The following is a 5660-nucleotide window of genomic DNA, read 5'->3' on the forward strand; positions in this document are numbered from 1 at the left end:
CTCATTTGTGCTGCATGTGTCGTGTAGTCCATGGCGCTTATCTGTGCCTGGTGTTGTTGTTGTTCCGGGGAGCCTTGCTCCCCGGGTTGTTGTATTTCGATATCCGGTGGCTTATTTGGATCAAACTGAGGGTTGCCTCCCCCAGAGAACGACATTTCATCGTTATGTTTCTCATGGTGGTGGGAGGGGTTTTCGTTCTTGCGTGCGTGGGATTCGCCACAGTTGTGTGTTCTTTTGCATGTGAGCCTGTGGTTCACGTGGTCTAGGCGAGTTACTCGCCTAGCCCATGTGATCTCTAGTACATGGTGTGGCTGTCCGGGCGAGTTACTCGCCCAGAACTTTCCCACGCTCTTGGCTGTGGGCCATCGTCCCTCGGCTTTACTTCCTCCGCCTCCGTTTTTGGGGGCGTAGTGATGCCGATAGTTCCCTGTCTTCTTTGATAGGGAGTTTTTCTGGTTCCCTTACATTTTGTAAGGTGAGGTACTCGTCCAGGTGGACGAGGTTGTTGCAATTTCCTAGGGGTTCCCATGTGGTGTCCCCTAGTTCCCATTTGACCTTAAACCAGAGTTCTGTCAGGGTCGCATCTGGGGTCAAGGCGGTCCGGGCGTAGTGTCCGGTGCTGAGGACCTCACGGGGGGTGGATCGGGCGTGCATACTGGCAGCCCCGATGTGGGACGGCGATCCCTGGCCACTTAGACTGAAGTGGGAATGTTGAGTTATTATTAAAAGGGGAACTATGCTACTTACCTGAAGTGGGAATGTTGAGAAGAAGGTTACTTCTTCGGTTCCCACCCCAGGTGTGTTTATATACATGTGGCTTGGGTCACATGAGGTCCGCCACGTCACCCCGCATACAGCCACAGTCACCCAGGTGTCCCCGTGGGGGATCCTGAGGGTGTATGCTGCACGCACGCGCACTAGGTTGCACCCTAGAGCCGTCCGGGGTCATCCGGGGCTAGGCATGTCGTGTGCGCGTCGTGGGCAGGTCAATAATACATGGATATAAGGGAAAGGTCGTCCGTGTGAAGTAGAAATAGAAATAGAAATAGAAATAGAAGTGGAAGTGGGAGAGGGGTAGAGGGGGAAGGGGTATGAAGGAGGGGTGCAGGGTGGGAGAAGGGGAACTGGGTGAGGTGGGCCCGGGTGGAGGTGGGTCAAGTGGGTGTGCCCTGACAAGTTCGTTGTGAACCCATGCATGGTTTAGGATTTCGCAAACTACTGCTTCGCGATCGGGGTCTTCCCCAAAATCGTAGAATATGTTTACTTCCCTATTTGGGAAGATTTCCTGGTCATTCGGCTTGTGAGGTACGAGCTGGGATACGTGGAATCTTGGGTGGATTCCGCATTGTTCAAGTTGTGGTGGCAACTTGAGGACGTAGTTTGACGTCTCTGGAAATGTTTCCAGAATTTCGTAAGGCCCTATGTATAAGGGCTTTAGTTTTCCTGCCCTTCCTTTGGGTAGGTTCAGCTTATCTGTGGATAAGTATGCAAGCTCGCCTTTTCTCAAAGGCAGGTCCGGGCGTCTTTTCTTATTTGCCTGGATTGTTTGGGCAGTGCGATTGTGTATTATTGCATCATGTGCTGCCATGAGGTTTTCCTTCGCTTTTTGGGCGAAGTCATTTACTCCTGGGTAGTCCGAGAGTGGTGCTGTTAGGCACATCTTTGGCATATGGCCGTAGATTAATTTGAACGGGGCAAATCCTGTCGATGTGTTTGAGCTCGCATTGATTGCGAATTCCGCCATCGACAGTTTCGCTGCCCAGTCGCGTTGATCTGGTCTAACCATCACACGTAGTATTTGTACTACTTTTTGTATCATTCTTTCCGCTTGGCCGTCGCCTTGCGGGTGGAATGCAGTTGTGAATTTCAACTGCACACCGAGTATTCGGTGTAGTTCGCACCAAAATTTTGACGTGAATTTCGAGTCTCGATCTGATATGATTGAGTGTGGTAAACCGTGGAGTCTTACAACTTCATGAAGAAATATGAATGCTAGTTCTAGTGCATTCGTTGTTGTCTTTATTGGAATTAGGTGGACATTGGACATCAACCTACAAATGATTACCCAGAGGTAATCATATCCCAAGCTTGTTGGGAATGGACCTGTGAAGTCCATGGCTATTGACGACCATGGTGTCTCCGGGGTCGGGAGTGGGTGAAGCATTCTGGGATTTCTCCTGGTGCTTTTCTTTGTCGTTTGACAAGTTCCGCAAGACCTACAGAACTTGTGGGTATCCTTCCTCATTGACTTCCACCAGAAGTGTCAATGGAGGGTTTCCACTGTTTTCTTGGATCCTAGGTGTCCAAGTGTTTCGTGGATGTTCTCGAGGATTATTCCTCGAATGGACTTCCTTTCATAGTTCCCTTTCGGGACTACTATTTGGGTCATTCCTCCTTCTCCAAGTCGGGTTATCAGCCCATCTTTTATGGAGAAGTTTTTGAAATTTCCCGGGTTCTCTAGGATTTCCCGGTGGATCTGGCTTTTCGAGTATCCAGATTTTATTGCCTCAATGAGGTCTTTCTCTTTGAATTGTTTTCGAAGGTTCTCTTCTGGAATTATGATTTCTTCCAGATTTTGGGCACTCCCCCCCTAGAGTTTCCTCTAGGTTATCGCTCCCCCCTAGAGCTTCCTCTAGGGTATTTCTCGTGTGTATCGCTGCGAGTCTCTTTCTCTCTGAGTTTTTACTCAGGGTACTGCTTAGTAGCAGTTCTTCGTATTCCTCGATTCTGTCGGGGATAATGTCTTCTGCATTTTTGTCCAGGTGGATGTCCGCCAACACATAGTCGTCGAAATGCAGATCCTCGTCCGTTGACAAGTCATAGTATCGTGAGCGTGCATCTGCCACTTTGTTCTTGTGGCCTTCCATGTATTTTATTTCGCAATTGAAGCTTGCAAAAAAGGCTTGCCATCTCAGGTGTCTCCCTGAGTTGTGGTTTTTCGCTTTGAAATATTCCAAAGCTTTGTGGTCCGTGATTACTGTGAATTCACAGCCTCCCATGAGGTCGTCTTGCCATCTCATGAGTGCTTCGAGGACGCCCAGTGCCTCGAGCTCATAGGCGAAGTACCTACGTTGTGTGTTGGTGAACTTTTTGGACATGAATGCAGCCAGGCAGCAAGTTTTCCACCTTTCACCTTGTCCAATTAATGCACCCATGCCCACTGGGCATGCGTCTGTTATGACCCAGACGTGGAGTTTGGTCCTCTCTTCTTCTGAGAGGCTTTCCGGTGGGTTCCACTGGATGGGCTTCAGGATCGGAGCCCTGCATGCTAGACGTTTGATCTCGTCAAAGCATTTCTGGTGGAGTGGTGTCCACCTGAATGTCTGCTTGTTTGAGCAGATTGTTTGCAGTGGTCCTGTGTAACCGCTGACGTTTGGCATGAATATCGATAGATATTCTACCATTCCCAGGAATCTTAGGACTCCTGTGTGGTCTACTGGCTCTCGCCAGTTGCGGATTTTTCCATTTTATCCGCTTGGGCGTGGATGCCCTGTTCGTCCACACGGCTTCCTAGAACGTCTAGGATTGGGGCAAATGGCTGGAATTTTTTCCGGCTTATGTAGAATTTCGCCCCTTTCAGGTGAGTGAACAACCACAATAGTGCTTTATTGTGGTTTTCCACCGAGCTTGTGCTGGTGAATATATCGTCGAACCAGACGTGTAGGCGTCTGCCTACTTCTCCTCATAGTTCCCAGGTCAGTGCGCACTGGAAGGTGCAGGGAGCGTTGCAGTCTCCTTGCTGCATCGTGTTCGAGTTGTACATCCCGTGGGGCGTGGAGAATGTCGTCCTATGGACGTCATCTGGGTCCACACGTATTTGTTCGTACGCGTCCGACATATCGATCTTGGATCGGTATGTTGCTCTGGCGACTGATTCTTGGATCAGTCGCATGTCTGGCATTGGTGTGACATCGAGGATCGTGTTTGAGTTACGATTCCTCACATCTATTACTGTGCGCAAAGATCCATCTGCTTTGCAGATGCACAGTAGCGGGCATGCTCGCTCGCTGTTCGCGGGATACCACCATCCTGCTTTTACATAGCGATCTATTTTGGTCGCTAGTGCTTCCTGCAGTGCTGCAGGACATCTCGGGGTGTTTTCCCGAAATTTCTTGTTCAGATCCTTCAATGGGATTTGATGATTCACCTCCCTCAAGGGAGGCATTTCTAATGGTGCTGGCACCATTACGGTTTCGAATTTTTCTCTCCACCACTCCCTGAGTGTTTCGAACTCGGGGTTGTTCATGGAGAGACCTTCCAGGTGTGGTATGTCTGGAAGTTCTAGTCCTTCCGGACTAGGATTGGGCCAACCTTCAGGGTATTTTCTTTGGATTACCCTGAGGTGTGTTTCAATCCCGCCTCCCTGTCAGGGGGGCTTCTTTTTTGGTTGTTCTCGAGCTCTTGCTCGAGTTTTCCATCCATGTGATCTCGTCACATGGTCTTCACTTATTCCAAGGGTGTCTATGTTGCCCTTGTTCACCATTCTCACTTTGTGGGACCGGAAGTCTAAGCTTACCTGGTTTTTGTTTAACCAGGGGGCGCCGAAGATGGCGTCGTATCTGTCAATGTTGATTACATCGAAGTAGTGTTTTTCTACGTGGCCGTTGATCTCAACGTCCATGTTTGTTCCGAACAGGATCTGTGATCTTGTTCCTTTTGTCCCCATTTGAAGGACGACTGGGTTCTCCAATTGGAGAATTGGGATGTGGACCGCACGGACAAAGTCCGGCGATAAAGTGTCCGTTTTGGCTCCACTATCGAATAGTGCATAGGCTTTTGTGCCTGCTATTTTTATGTGAGCTGTTAGCGTTCTCTTCATTGAGAGCGGTCTGTTTGCGGGGTATTTTCCTGCGTCTTTTGAGATGCGGAATTTCGCATCAAACAAGGGGGACTGGGTTTCGATGGACTTTTGGTCCTTCTTCCCTTTGTCCTTGTTTTCCTTGGGTACTTTGGTGTATTTCCCCAAGGCATCTTTTCTTGGTGCTTCCACCAAGGCTTTGGCGACTTTTTTGTCTGCCGTGTTTTCTAACTGGTGTGCTACAGCCAGTTTGATTTTGTAGTTTATGTTGTCGTGATCGACGACTGACATTGGGCCCATCCTTATGGTCCTGATGTTGACTTCCTCACCCTCTGAGTCGGGTGAGTATTGAGGTCCTTCGTATGGGTCCTCTACTTCGAAGCTTGATGCTTCGGAGTTACCAGAGTTGTTCTCTGGTTTCTCATCTGATGAGCCTTTTGACTCTTCATCCGTTGAGGTCGCGATCTCCATGGCAGCTATGCACCTTGGTTTTTCATCGCCATTACATTGTGTCTTGGGCAATCTTTCGTTTGCCCTATTTTGCCGCATTTGCCGCAAATTGGAACTGACTTTTGGTCAGTTTTCCTCGAGTTTTTCGAGGATGTATCCTCTTTCCATCTGGGTTTCAGCTCTTCAGCCTTTTTTCCTGATGGGAGGACTCTACCGTGGCTCGTGGTTGCCATGGTAGTTGTTCGGGTATAGTAACCTGATTTGTAGGCTGAGGACATCTTCAGCCCGTCGATTATCTTGTCTACACGAGATATTGCTTTTAACATCTCCTTGTTTGAGGAGAAGTCTGCTCTGATTCTATCATGAGCAATCATTTCCCTCTTCCATTCGAGGGGAATGTAGTTTAGGAACC

This window comes from Cantharellus anzutake (genome assembly GCF_015039405.1).
Source record: "Cantharellus anzutake strain C23 chromosome Unknown EI90scaffold_178, whole genome shotgun sequence".
Classification (NCBI taxonomy): Eukaryota; Fungi; Basidiomycota; class Agaricomycetes; order Cantharellales; family Hydnaceae; genus Cantharellus; species Cantharellus anzutake.